At 39.2% G+C, this 15760-nt stretch overlaps 1 protein-coding gene across 14 annotated transcripts in view; it reads right to left on the bottom strand.

Annotated features, from left to right (window-relative positions):
- SEMA4D (semaphorin 4D) overlaps positions 1–15760 on the bottom strand; it is a 105499-nt gene that overhangs the window by 30298 nt on the left and 59441 nt on the right. The gene's annotated exons all lie outside the window — the stretch shown is intronic.

The following is a 15760-nucleotide window of genomic DNA, read 5'->3' as shown; positions in this document are numbered from 1 at the left end:
TCTTCATTGATAATCACATTAATGTTTTATATTGAAAACTGGGATAAAATGATAAAAAATGTTTTTGGTAACCTTCCATTGATTTATATTACTTCTAAAAATACTGCTGGCATTAAACAAATGCATTAAATAATATTAAATAATATATAAAGCAGGGAACATCAAACTTTCTAAGATAGTATCACTAAATAAATGTTCAGAAAATGTGGATATTATCTCTCTCGTTTCTGTTTTTTAACAGCAGAGAAATTCATAATTTCTGGTAAATAAAATAATGATTACTGTGTGAGTTCCCATCTCCTGTCCCGTTTTGAAGATCTTTTAAAACTAAATTTTGACCCAAAAATTAATCCAAAATTAAATGTTTTTTATCTCTTAAATGTAAACTTTGTCTTAGTTTGTGTATACCATATTTTATAAACAACTTTACCATGAGTCTTCTCTGCTTATAAAGAATATTCAATAGAAATCTCTGAACACTAAAACTTTCATCTCATAAAGTCTAGCCAATTCAATAGCACTGAACCCTGGGGTTGGGGGGGGGAGGACGGGGGATGGGACTGTGGCAGATCACCTGCTAGACTCCTTGGACCTCACATATTCAGAGGTTTGAGAAATTTAAAAGAAAGCATCCATGTGATTAAGCCTGCTTACACTGGGTAATAAGAATGAGAAATGAGGCCAGAAAGAACAAGAATAAGTATTATCCAAAGTTTTGGATGCAACAAGCAAAGACATTAAAATAACAGAGAAACACTTAGAATGAAATCCACCTCTCTTTTCAATTGTATGACAGGAGATCTGTGTTACTATATAATCTTGTGCTGCACATAATTGGAAGCCAGGCAGATGGGTATGGAATCTTTTGATTTTACTTTTAAAATATATTTATTTTTTTTATTGTGGAGTAGTTTAATGGCAGAACTAATAATCTTTGCATTTTGGGATAAATTAGTATGTGTCACCCAAGGAAACAGCTGCTATAGTTAAGCAGTGTTATCTACTGCAAATGATCTACCCATTTTTGAAGTCTCCATAAATCCCTCCAAAACAGAATTAAGATATTGGTTACATTTTATTACAATTATCCATAGGTATACATATGCCAATTTATAACTTGAATTAAATCACCAAATATTTCAAATATATTGTAGTGACCGAAATAACCATACATTGGAAGTGCTTGCATCTACTTCAGGCGAGCACAAACCAAGTGTGCAGACAAACATATAATTGAGAATGGAAATGTCTAGCTAGATTAAATTACTGCCTCTTTATATAAGAATAGAAGAAATGGTTCTGGGAAGCTTGCAAACAAATAAGGCTATCAGCAATGTTTTCTGATATCTCTGAATTCAAATGCCAACCACAGTTAATAACTGGAAAGATGGAGCAATAACATGGACATAAAAGAATGTTCCGTTATGCACCATCTTGTAAGAGTACCTTTGTAACGAAGTTCTAATTTCTTATGGATGCAATAGTGTCTTTAGAAGCATCTAAAAAAGTACAGTCTCAAACAATGGGCTTCCAACAAGCAGAGGTAACAGGTAACACATTTCCTTGATGGAAACAGTAACCTTGCCAATAGAGAGAATGTCCTATATTGCAGTCTCCCTGAGGGCTTGCAAGGGACACACTCCTCATAAGCATTCTTGGTCCAGGCAAAGTTAAAGGAAGGAGATCTTCTTGTCATCTTCTCCACCTGTACAGCCAATACTAGACACAAGTAACATTAAGAAACAAACCTGTTGTTTTAACTGCTGCAGATCAACATATGTCTTTCATGAAGATGTAGTGTGGCTCTGAGAAATATGCTTATACAAGATTTGTAGGTTGTCAACCAGTGAACAGCATTTCACTGTAGCAAGCATATCCTTTGTTTGCAAAGCAGCTCCATATCTACAATATTGCCATATACTATTATTGGTGAGCAATCTGGCAACTGCTGATGCTTAGTAAAATCTGTTTGACAAATCTTCTCCCAGCCAAGAGCTTGTTTAATGTGGCCCTTGGGTGTGGAGTACCTTTTTTCAAGTATGCATATCAAGCACTGCTAAAGTGATCTAGGACAGAAAGACAAAATAATGGGCTTTGCATCTCTAAACTTGGCTATGAAAGAAAAAGTTTAAGACTGCAACAGTTAAACTTTGGAATGTTTCCATCATAGCTTAAACACATGGTAATAATTTTGTTGAAAGGATCTTTTGTGAAAATGGGAGTATCTTGTAGTGCTTTCCAGTTAAGTAGCAGCATACTGAATGTTTTATGTTTTAAGTGCAAAACAAAACATACTCGGTTTATATGAAATATTGTAGGAGACAATTCATAAAAGCTACTGTTTAGAAAGTGCTAAATAAATACAAGTAGTCCTTCACTTATGATTATTTGTTCAGTGACCGTTCAAAATTACATGATGAATGAAGGAACTTATTTGTGCCCAACATTACGGCTGTTGAAGTTCCCCAGTGATTACGTGATAAAAATTCAAGTGTTCAGTCTGTTCACAATACAACTACATGAGCACTGAAATGTCCCCCATTTACTTATCTCTCTTAGCCACCCACCCAGATCAAAACACCTGGGAAGCCCCACAACCTCTGAAGTTTTTCTGCAGCTGTTGGCAGGGACACCCAGCCAGCCTATTGTGAGGTGTGGCTTTCCTGAGACTGCTTCATGCCTTTCTGCATGTAAGCACCATCCTCGCAATTGTTCAGAAGGCTCTTTCACCAAATTGCCCAATTTGAAGAAGGAGCCTTCTGAATGATCACATGAATGGTGCCCACATGCAAAATGGCACGAGATGGCCTTGGTAAGACTGCACCTTGCGATAGATAGGCGTGCCTGTCAGCAGCTGCAGAAAACATGCAGATGGGGTGCAATCTATGCTTCCTAGGCAAGCCCTCTAGCTGCTCAAGGCCGCCTGGGCCACAGCAGATTTCCCCATGCCGGTGGGCCCTATAGTCTATGCTGGGCCTCCCCCAGTCCCTTAGGCACCTCCCGCACATACCTCTGATTCCATCCACTTAATGATTCATGAGATTGCTTACTGACAACCAGAAATGTAGTCATTGTGCAAAATGGTCATGTGACATCTGCTTGCTCAGTAACTGCTTTGCTCAGTGACTGAGATTCCAGTCCCAGTTGTAGCCGCAAGTCAAGAATTTCCTATGTATTCAAAATGTTTTTTTTTTAATTCTAGCTATGCATATTACCTAAACAATTTTTTAAAAATACATCAGGTGTGAATGTTTAAACATGTAAAATTTTGGCTTTTTTCTTGCTTTAATACACTTGCTGGTTATTCTGAAGGATATCAGATGTTGAATTTTTTAGAGATGACCAGGTTGAGCCGGAGGGAGGGGGTTAAAGGTGTCATCAGGTGACATGAGTCCCTACACACCCACAAATATCTAAATCCAGCTCAGAAATATCTAAATCCAGCTCCTTTCTTAACTCCCGCTGATTTCCCTTGACCATTAGTTCAGATTCTTGTAGAGAGTTTAAGCTTGCAATTAATCTTTATACTCATTTGAACTGCCTGAATCTCCTGATTTCCCCGGTGCTTGACATAATTCCATATAAATCTATTCTTCCATTCGTAAGTGGTTGATAGTAGGGTATTACTTTTGAAATGATGACAGATTTCCAATTATAATACAATTCTAAAATGAGCAGACTAGATGGCTGTTGAAAGGAACTTTCACAAAGGAAGTTCTCCATTGGCTTTCTTCCAGCAAGAATACATGTTTCAAAAGCAACATTATTTTTCTTCAGAAATATATATGCATTTATTTATTTATTATATTTATATACAGCTTGGTTCTCATATGTGGACTGGACTGCTTCAGGTAGCTGACTGACATATTGAGTGGCTTTAGCAAGCATTGTGGCTTTATCAGTGTATGGAGGCACATCCTCTTTTATAAACCTATATAAACCATACAAATACATTAACAAAAATAAATATTTCATCTACAGACTGAACTGCTTCAGCTCAGACACAGAGTTCTTACAGTATGTAAGAAAGAAGCATCCCTCCTGCCTCTCAGGGACAATTAGTCACCATTTGCAATGCATGGAAGGTTACCCCATTTTGGTTTGTATTTATTTATAATTATAATTTAGAAAAAGAACTGATTTCAGTTGGGGTAATTGAGGAAAAAAAAATCCTTATTCCCCATTCCCAACACTTTTCATTTTCTTTTAGAAAAATCTGCCTACCCTGTAGTGCACACCTCTAATAGAAAAAAGGATACTTATCAATACTCTGAATACCATTAAAAGGATGAATTTTATTGCTGGGCTTTAAAGGAGAAGACTCTGAAATCTGTACTCCATGCAATACTGTGGGATCATCCAGCAGAGGTTGAGAGGCAGGCTGGGGGGGGGGGGGTAGGAGATTGACAGTTTGAATTCAAAAGCAGCCATTCATGAAAACAAAGCCTTAAATCCTTTGCCTTCCCAAGAATTAACAGAATGTTTTGACAAGGATTCCTCAGGCAGCAGGATTCTTACATGCTGCTAGAAGAGTAGAGGTTGTGTAGAAAGGAAAATGCAATGGATTTTACACTGTTGAATGTTTGGCCACAAGGCCTTCAGTGTTTTTGTCTGTCAAGATCAGTTAAAGGGCCAAAGTTAACTATCTGTCAGACATTAGTTGCCATGAAATACTTGTCATCCTTCATTCCCATGCACGAATGACAGTCTTTTCAGACAAGCAAATACAGAAAGCCATTTCCCCAAATACAATTCCAAAATGGTAATTGTTTAATTATATGGTTGTCAAAACCATAAGTTAAATACGTACAGACAGACAGGTTTTCATGTTGTTTTCAGTGGAATGATTTCTAATGGCAGAAAGAGAAGCTGTATTTTTCAACAGTCAGAAGAAATTACTGCTGATTTGTTTGGGAAACTTGTCTTCTTTTTCTGCCTTATTTCTGATATTCTCAGCTTGCGGGCCAAGGTGCATGCAAATCTATCAGACAGGATTCTCAAACCTTGGCCACACAATAAATAAAAGCCAAAACAGTCTGGAGACTGGATGTATGCATACACAAATATATGATGAGACCTCTGACTGCTTGGAAGATCCAGACAAATTGTAAGTAATGGGTGGGTTAAAACTCTCAAATGGTCTGATTTTAGCAAAGTTGCACAATTTCCACTTTTATTGTTAGAGCAATCTTTTCAAGGAAGTTTTTTAAAAAAAAATCAGTGGCGCCATAGGAAGAAAATAAGTAAAAGCCAAAATAAAGCCAAACATAAGGAAATAGAAAGGGTTTTATTATGTCTGCTTAAGAATATACAGTAATTTCAGAGATGCCTGAAAAATACTGTATTATAGTTTCAATAACCAAAAGTCCACTGCTTTTCCTCACCCCCATTTCCCAAGATTTTCTATTAAAAAAAACAGAATAAGGATAAAATTACCTTTATTTTTATAGTTTTCCATGCAAATTTGGAGTAGCACATAAAGCTATTTTTAAAAACAGGGAAAGGGTTATCAGAAAGCCACTTGATAATTTATGTGGATTGATCTTTGTGGGAAGACAGATGCCAGGAAAATGTTTACAGCAGCAACAGCCTAAAACAGTTAAGATGTTAAGAATTGTCTGTCTGTCTGTCTGTCTGTCTGTCTATTCTATATTTTAATACTGTACGTTAACATCAACATGCAGCCATATATCATTGCCTTTTAAAAATTATTTTATAATAGATAAAGAAAAGGCAGAAGTAACATCAGGAAGGTAAAGAAGAAAATTTACTGAGCCAAAAATTATCGATAAAAAAACTTGTTAGAAACTATTCTAAATATTAGTAAGCTAGTAGCAAATTAGCTTCATAATTTTTTCAATTCTGAATCAAGCTTTTGGAAGAAGCTGAGTTAAAGTTTATTTTTATTGGACAAAGATTATAATATAAAAACATAATGTTATGATTATTTTATCCAGGTTTAATGCACTGCTATTGAAGGATGCAAGGGATTTTATATTAGAATATCTAAGACTATTTAGATATTCTAATATAAAATCCCATCAAAAACACTTGACATTTCAGATATTGTACCACTTGGACATTAAAAGTGACAAAATGCATTTACAGACTAAACTGTAGAAGGAAGGAAGGAAGGAAGGAAGGAAGGAAGGAAGGAAGGAAGGAAGGAAGGAAGGAAAAGAAAGAAAGAAAGAAAGAAAGAAAGAAAGAAAGAAAGAAAGAAAGAAAGAAAGAAAGAAAGAACCTGTCACCATTTGGAACTTGTCAATTTCTCCCTCATTAATCAACTACTTTTAAGCATATGTTTTCTGTAAAAGTAAAATGTGAAGGTTTCCCTCCATCTTTTTGGCCAAGGGAGCCAGCGTTGTTCAAAGACCATTTCTGTGATCAGGTGGCCAGCATGGCTAATGCCAAAGGCACTTGGGATATTGTTACCTTCCCACCAAAGTGGGAATTAATCTACTTGTATTTGCATGCTTTCAAACTATAGGTGGGCAGGGTATATTTTCTATATAGCATAGTAAATGAACTCCAACATTACAGCCCAGAAATCTTCAGTGCTATTATTAAAAGAGAAATAAAAGGGTGCATTTTTTTACATTTTATTTTTCTTAATAAAATTATTATTTTGCTCTTCGTAAACTATGAGGAAAAAAAAGTGTTGGCATTTCAGTTCAGAACTAAACAAATCTGCCAGTCACTTTCCTTGATAGAAAGTCGGTGCTATTTTACTACTCAGTTTTGGTTTGGGGGGCGGGGGGAGAGTGTCTTTTATTGCAGTACTTTAACATTGAAGTGAGAAATTCCAAAGTTCAAACAACCCTGGAAGCCCCATCCTCCTGACACAAAAGCTTTGCTTTCAAATCCCAAAGGCTACATGATAAATTAGAGATGGATAGATAAATTAGAGATGAAAGGATATGCAAAGGAAGAAAAGCTGGTTTGTCACTATCTATTTGAAAAATTGAGTACTCTAGGGTTGCAAAAGCTCTTGCTTTCTAAATTTGAGAACCTATCTTGAAAATGAATCCTCAGTAACAAAGGAAAATTCATCAAGCAGAATTACCTCCATTATATTCTCCTTCTACTGTGAACAGTCAGGAGCTAGCATGAGTCAGTTCCCAATATATGGAGGCCTATCTACTCTGCTATGAAACTTGCATATGATAATCCCATTTAATATATAATATGTAAAAGTCCAGTTCTGGAAAAGGCAAGATTCAGTGAAACTAAGTGTCTCTTTATTTGTCAGAATTATGTCAGTTGTTTTCTCCTCAACAAAACATTCCATAAGCATCACATTGGGAAGTAAAACAAGATTTTAGGTGAATTTCTATTCTCTGGGAGACTTAGTACTGGAAAATGGTCTGTCTCTGGAATTTGTCAGCACAGCCATAGCCAATTATTTCCCACCAATTAGCCATCTTTCTGTTCCGATGAATTGAAATTCTTGGGGAACCCACACTTACTTACTTTAATCCAGTGCTAATAAAAGAACCCACAAGAAAAGGATAAGGAAAAACTAAAATGCTGTTTAGAATGAATAGGAAGGGAAACTATTCATTAATGTCCTACCTTCTGTACATTTATTGCTACAGAACCTGAAACGTTTATATCTGAACAAACTGCACACAGAGTGTGGAATTCTTCTCAGAAAAACGTGTAACTGAAATCCATAGATAAAAATTATCCAGTGTCTAATGACCTTCCTCAAGGGCATTTTTCAACACCTACTTGAACAATTCCTCTAGGACAGTGATTCCTAGAGGGATTCTCAAACTGAGCTTGGAAGTCTACCAGATGGTCTGCTAAAATTTCCCCCCTTTCACTGGCCAAAGTCAGCCTTGTCTCTGCATGCCATGATGATCAGCTGGCAAAAATATCCTTATCACACTAGTTTCTATCTAACCATCTGTCTCAACTGTCATTGGCTTACATGAATGAAATTCTTAGTTAAATTTAGAATACTGACTTTTATTATAATATTTTGGAACTAACTATAAAAAGTAAAGAGCTTCTTGTGAGAGTCAGAATTATTTTTGGCTACTGTGGTTGTTAACAAAGATAAGTAATTTTATGATTTTACAAGCTGGACATAATAGAGGAATAAAGATTTTAAGTAGAAGGAAAAAAAATGCAAGCTAACTTCTAGTGTCAGTTGGGATTAACAAAATGATATCAAAATTGTAACACATCATAACACTGAAAATATTAAATGAGATCTTTGAGCAATGGAGCAAATATCAACTGTTTCAGTAATAATGTCTGATTCAATGAATATATTATCTCAAAAAGATGTCAATGAGGGAATGACAGATAAGATCAAAATTATCTGACAAGGCTGAACGGACTGAAAGTGGAATTACAAATGATGAGCCAAGAGAATGATTTGGAAAATGATGCATTATCTGCTGTAAAGTATGGACCAACAACCTAATGGGCCAGAACCTTTTCTTCTACATTTACAGAAGAGATAGTATGCAACAAACCAGCCATGGTCCCCATCTTTATCACCACACTGGGTGCCATATCAAAAACCTTTGTTATTTCGTATCTTCTTTCTGCATACATCCATGAAGCTTTAATATTCTTACTGCATAGACATTCTCTTACCCTTTAATCTCTAATTATAGTTAGTAGGACTGAATAGATTCTTGCCCACAAGTTTAGTGTTTGTCAGCATATACACTGCTCAAAAAAATAAAGGGAACACAAAAATAAGACATCCTAGATCTGAATGAATGAAATATTCTTAGTAAATACTTTGTTCATTACATAGTTGAATGTGCTGACAACAAAATCACACAAAAATTATCAATGGAAATCAAATTTATCAACCCATGGAGGTCTGGATGTGGGGTTACACTCAAAATTAAAGTGGAAAAAAACACTACAGGTTGATCCAACTTTGATGTAATGTCCTTAAAACAAGTCAAAATGAGGCTCAGTAGTGTGTGTGGCCTCCACGTGCCTGTATCACCTCCCTACAATGCCTGGGCATGCTCCTGATGAGGTGGCAGATGGTGTCCTGAGGGATCTCCTCCCACACCTGGACTAAAGCATCCCCCAACTCCTGGACAGTCTGTGGTACAACATGGCGTTGATGGATGGAGCGAGACATGATGTCCCAGATCTCCTCAATTGGGATTCAGGTCTGGGGAACGGGCGGGCCAGTCCATAGCATCAATGCCTTCATCTTGCAGGAACTGCTGACACACTCCAGCCACATGAGGTCTAGCATTTGCATGCATTAGGAGGAACCCAGGGCCAACCGCACCAGCATATGGTCTCACAAGGGGTCTGAGGATCTCATCTCAGTACCTAATGGCAGTCAGGCTACCTCTGGCAAGCACATGGAGGGCTGTGCGGCCCCCCAAAGAAATGCCACCCCACACCATCATTGACCCACTACCAAACCGGTCATGCTGGAGGATATTGCAGGCAGCAGAACGTTCTCCATGGCGTCTCCAGACCCTATCATGTCTGTCACATGTGCTCAGTGTGAACCTGCTTTCCTCTGTGAAGAGCACAGGGTCCCAGTGGCGAAGTTGCCAATCTTGGTGTTCTCTGGCAAATGCCAAACATCCTGCACGGTGTTGGCTGTAAGCACAACCCCCCACCTGTGGAAGTGTTTCTGACCGTTTGAGCAGCCACATGCACATTTGTGGCCCGCTAGAGGTCAGTTTGCAGGGCTCTGGCAGTGCTCTTCCTGTCCCTCCTTGCACAAAGGCGGAGGTAGCAGTTCCGATGCTGGGTTGTTGCCCTCCTACGGCCGCCTCCATGTCTCCTGATGTACTGGCCTGTCTCCTGGTAGTGCCTCCATGCTCGGGACACTACGCTGACAGACACAGCAAACCTTCTTGCCACAGCTCGCATTGATGTGCCATCCTGGATGAGCTGCACTACCTGAGCCACTTGTGTGGGTTGTAGACTCCGTCTCATGCTATCACTAGAGTGACAGCACTGCCAGCGTTCAAAAGTGACCAAATCATCAGCCAGAAAGCATAGGAACTGAGAAGCGGTCTGTGGTCACCACCTGCAGAACCACTCCTTTACTGGGGATGTCTTGCTAACTGCCTATGCTTTCCACCTGTTGTCTATTCCATTTGCACAACAGCATGTGAAATTGATTGTCAATCAGTGTTGCTACCTAAGTGGACAGTTTGATTTCACAGAAGTGTGATTGACTTGGAGTTACATTGTGTTGTTTAAGTGTTCCCTTTATTTTTTTGAGCAGTGTATATATATTTATTTTATTTTTATTTTATTAAATTTCTATACCGCCCTTCTCCCGAAGGACTCAGGGCAGTGAACAGCCAGAAGATAAAACACAGAGATACAAAATTTAAAATGGATTAAAACAAATTAAATAATTTGGCTGAATTTTAAAATACCCCATAATTAAACAGATTAAAATTTGTGTTTAAAATTTAAATTTAAAAAAGGAGAAGATTTAGGCCAGGCCAGCTTGATGAAATAAAAACGTTTTAAGCGCGCGACGGAAGGTGCGAAGATCCGGGATCCTCCGTATCTCCGGGGGGAGCTCGTTCCAGATCGTAGGTGCCCCCCCAGAGAAGGCTCTCCCCCTAGGGGCCGCCAGTCGACATTGTTTGGTCGACGGCACCCGGAGGAGCCCCTCTCTATGGGAGCGTACTGGCCGGTGGGAGGCTATTGGTGGTAGCAGGCGGTCCCATAGATAACCAGGTCCTAAGCCATGGAGCGCTTTAAAGGTGGTAACGAGAACCTTGAAGCGCACTCGGAAGACCACCGGGAGCCAGTGCAGCTCGCGCAGGAGAGGTGTTACATGGGAGCTCCACGTTGCTCCCATAACCACCCGCGCAGCTGCAGTCTGCGCCAGTTGGAGCCTCCAAGTGCACCTCAAGGGGAGCCCCATGTAGAGAGCGTTACAATAGTCCAGACGAGAGGTGACGAGGGCATGAGTGACTGTATGTAGGGAGTCCCAATCTAGAAAGGGACGCAACTGGCAGATCAGGCGAACCTGATGAAAAATCCTCCCGGTCACGGCCGTCAAGTGCTCTTCTAAAGACAGCCGTGAATCCAGGAGGACGCCCAAGTTGCGAGCCCTTTCCGTGGGGGCCAATGATTCACCCCCAATAATCAGCGATGGCACCAGCTGACTATATCGGGACGTCGGAAACCACAGCCACTCGGTCTTGGATGGGTTGAGCCTGAGCCTGTTCCTCCCCATCCAGATCCGTACGGCCTCCAGGCACCGGGACATCACTTCAAGGACATCATTGGGGTGGTCCGGGGTGGAGATGTACAGCTGGGTGTCGTCAGCGTACTGATGGTACTTCACCCCGAAACCACAGATGATCTCGCCCAGCGGCTTTACATAAATGTTGAACAAAAGGGGCAAGAGGACCGACCCCTGCGGCACCCCACATATGAGGGGCCTCGGGGTCGACCTCTGCCCCCGTCAACACAGACTGCGACCGGTCGGAGAGAAAGGAGGAGAACCACCGTAGTACGGTGCCTCCCACCCCCAACTCTTCCAACCAGTGCAGCATGATACCATGGTCGATGGTATCAAAAGCCACTGAGAGATCTAATAGGACCAAGACAGAGGAGCAACCCCTGTCCCGAGCCCTCCAGAGATCATCAACCAACGCGACCAATGCCGTTTCCGTGCTGTACCCAGGCCTGAAACCCGATTGGAACGGATCTAGATACGACGTTTCATCCAGGTACTGGGGAAGCTGTCGCGCAACCACACTCTCAACAACCTTCGCAACGAAGTGAAGGTTGGATACTGGACGATAATTAGCCAATACTGCCGGGTCCAGGGAAGGCTTCTTGAGGAGAGGCCTCACCACCGCCTCCTTCAAGGCGGCGGGGAAGGCACCCTCACCCAATGAAGCATTTATAATCCCCTGGAGCCAGCCTCGCGTCACCTCCCGGGAAGCCAGTACTAACCAGGAGGGACACGGGTCCAACAAACATGTGGTCACGTTCAATCTACCCAGAATCCTGTCCACGTCATCTGGGGTCACAGGATCAAACTCATCCCAGATAACATTCTCAAGACCTGCCTCCGTCACCCTCGCTGGACCTACCCAGTCGGAGTCCAGACCTTCCCGAATCTGAATGATTTTGTCATGTATATATATTGAATAGACAAGGCAAGAAAAATTTTCATAAACTAAATGCATCAAGGATTAAATTCATTTTAATAGGAATTTCTGTTGCACACAACAATTTCCCACTTAACTCTGTGCATAGTCTGCTATGCCTTTAATTCTAGAAGCCAAGCAAAGCTAAAACATCAGCTGCCACTATGATGAGCTAACTACCAAAGCCCATTTTAAGAATGAAGTAAAAGCAATCATTGTTCACCACTTTCAAGTTAGTAGCTGTTTAATTTGCAATTATGTCTGCAGTTAATGTTCCCCATCCAAGGTGTTTCATGTTTTTTTTAATCAAAGCATTTTTATGGCTATTACAAAGGTAATAGACCTTTTTAAATAATTGCACCATTAAGTATTTTAAGGTCTCTTGAGTATCTACAACAATATCAGATTGCAGCAATTTGTGACAAGATTGATCATAAATGGCATAAACAGCAGCGGCGGGAAAATTGAACTTTAGCATAACTCTATAGGAGATGACTAAATTCAAGTAAGCTATTGTGTTTCAGAAGATAAATGTCCTTTCTAAGAGATTTTGTTCGAATTCATCTTACAACCTATAATCTTGGATATCATTGTAAAGTTAAAAAGTAAGAGAAGATGTTTCACTTTCAATTAATGAACACAAGCTGGAGATGTCTTTGTGTGTACTTGCATATATATCTTTATTTTTCCAGATCATTTTCTTTCTACATTCACCAAATTGCTACATTAACAAAATGTGAACAAGGAAAAAAGGCAAGAGCTAACATGACCTAAATTTGGCAATTCTTTCATTGTGAAATGAAATAAATACCTTGCACAAGATCACATTAACCTCTATAGTAATAATAAGATAATTATCATTTGTTAGTCCCTACAATCATAGATTTGAAATACTTGTATGTTTGCACTGAAGGAAAAGAAAACTTTACAGTATTCTTCTCTATAGCTAGTATAGACGGTATATAACATGAAATAAGCATTTCTTACTGTATATGCAATATAGCAATGATTCACAAACTTATTTCTTCCCTGGTATGACTTATATTCAGCCACACCACCTTACATTTTTTTCCTGAAAACAGAAATAGGGCAACTTTGCACCGCTTCTATTGCTGTTTGGGGATAGTTCTAACATCTGAAAATATAGCTTCAAATGAATGATTAAATATGATTACTGATTTGCATTGCCACTGCAATTCTTCATAGGAGTGATAATGACAAGGTAACACTTTAGGTACCATTGTATTCTCAATAAGCAAAGAAAGCAAAATGGGTAAACTGAAGCAAATTAAAATAAAAATTGTTTATTTTCATTCAATTCTGTATTTAGGACAGATACAGATTTATTGCATCCAGAATGTCTAATACAGAGAAAGCTTCAAAACCATCTTATTATTTGGCAATGCAGAATTACTAAGACTTTACTTGCTGGTAATTTCCTAATACAGCGATGGTGAACCTTTTAGGCAGAGTGCCGGAAATCTGATAACCAGCTGACTGAGCTGGGGCAACAGTGCGCGTGCCACCGAGGGCTCTGTGTGCCATAGGTTCGCCATCACGGGTCTATACCTATGACTATAATTGAGACCAGAACTTCCGTCGCTAAGTGATGTGGTCGATAAATGATAAATGAATCACATCCAATTTTACAATTGTCAAGTGAATCACCATGGCCATTAAGCAAATTGTGTAATCGTTAAGCAAATTCAGATCCCCTCATTGACTTTACAGGTCAAAGAAAGCCAGTTTGGTCTAGTGGTTAAGGCACCACCAGGCTAGAAAGCAAGAGATCATGACCTGCCTTAACCATAAATGCCATTGGATAACCTTGGGCCAATCACTCTCTCAATCCAACTCATCTCACAGGATTGTTGTTGTGGGGAAACTAGGAGGACAAAAGAGTATTGGATATGTTTGCTGCCTTGAGTTATATAAGGAAACAAACAAGTGAATAAACAAATAAATACAATGTCAGAAGCCCGCTCAGAAGGTTGCAAATGGTCATGGGCTGCTACAACCATCATAAATACATATTGCCAAACACCTGACTTTTGATCACATGACCACAAGGATGCTGTGATGGTCATAAATGTGAGGCACAGTCATAAGTCATCTTTTTCAGTGCCATCATAACTTCAAATTATCATTGAGGACTATCTGTATAGAGAAAACAAATTTATCCTCTTGACATAGCATTAGATATTAAATGTTTGCCCATCCTCAGGCCTACAAACTTTCCTACTGCAACATATATGCTCTTAAATCAAGAGGTACTTGCATAGAAGTTGTGTCTACTCGCATGAATATTTAGTTGGAAACTGCAGAAGTTTTCAAGTTCTGTTTTTTTTTTTTTTTTTAATTTGATTTATATGCCGCCCTTCTCCGGAGACTCAGGGCGGCTTACAATGCGTTAAGCAATAGCCTTCATACTTTTGTATATTTATACAAAGTCAGTTTATTGCCCCCACAAACTGGGTCCTCATTTCACCTTCCTTAGAAAGGATGGAAGGCTGAGTCAACCTTGAGCCTTGGAGAGATTCGAACCAGCAGTAATTGCAGGCAGCTGTGTTAATAACAGGGTGCTTAGACCACTGTACTATCAAGGCTCTTTTTTTAAAGTATTATTACTTATTAATTAAAAAAAACTTCAGAGGCAACTCAGTTTTTTGCATGAACAGGCTATGTATTTTTATCTTGTTCAGTCATCATTGTTTTTAATTACATTTACCCACTCAAAATATTAAATTACCGTAAGAAGCGAAGGATACATTAACTAAAAATGTAAACTGCAAAATGCACTATCTTCATGAAAAAATACTGCTTTAAAGCAATTAAACTTCTAAAGCAGTTGATAAAGAGAAATAAAATTAATGGTATGTCCATTTATGATTTTGATCATAATTAAGAAGCTTGAGAGGGTAAAAATGTCTGCCTACTGCCAAAAAGACAATAAAGATACTGTCAAGTAAGCCTTTCAGGGGAGTTTATTCTAGAGGGAGAGAGAAAGCTATTTAAATGCGTAGAATGCAATTGATTTTTAAGAGGCTTCAAAGCGGGGGGGGGGGATCTTAAGATAGAAAAACCAGTTATTTTTGTCATAATTAACCGCAATGGCAGATTACCCTATGCTTATGCTATTTTGTCTGTGTATGTGTCTGTTCCTTCAAGGGTATGTAGCCCTGCACAACATGAACCCTGCACAAAACAAAGAAGTGATTTTTGAATAGCAACCATATAGGGTGGGATAGAGAATTCTGCTGGTTGTTAACCTAATATATCAAAAAGGCATCAGCCAAGGGGCCTCAACAACTCTCAGAAAGAGTGTTAACAACCAGATGACTGCAAGGGATATAAATCCTTCCAGCCTCCGCCATTCAGTCAGAACTGAAGAAGCTTCTTGGATAAGAAGTGAAATGTCTTCAAGGAAAAACAAAGTCCATTGCCTTTTGAAAAAGACCCTTTGGGACAACTATGACCTGTATGACTGAGAATCTCCATAGACAGTCAGAGGAAGAAACTTAGGAAGGTCTAATGGTTCAAGGAGTTAAAAGTGGCAGCAGAAAGTCTGTACTTTCAGACTTAACATATTCTGTTAATGTAGTCTTTACAATAAAACAGAATTAGTT

Source organism: Pantherophis guttatus, chromosome 2 (assembly GCF_059756535.1).
Source record: "Pantherophis guttatus breed Tessera chromosome 2, ASM5975653v1, whole genome shotgun sequence".
NCBI lineage: Eukaryota > Metazoa > Chordata > Lepidosauria > Squamata > Colubridae > Pantherophis > Pantherophis guttatus.
Note: the sequence above shows the minus strand (reverse complement) of the source record. Positions and strands in the feature narration are given on the sequence as shown.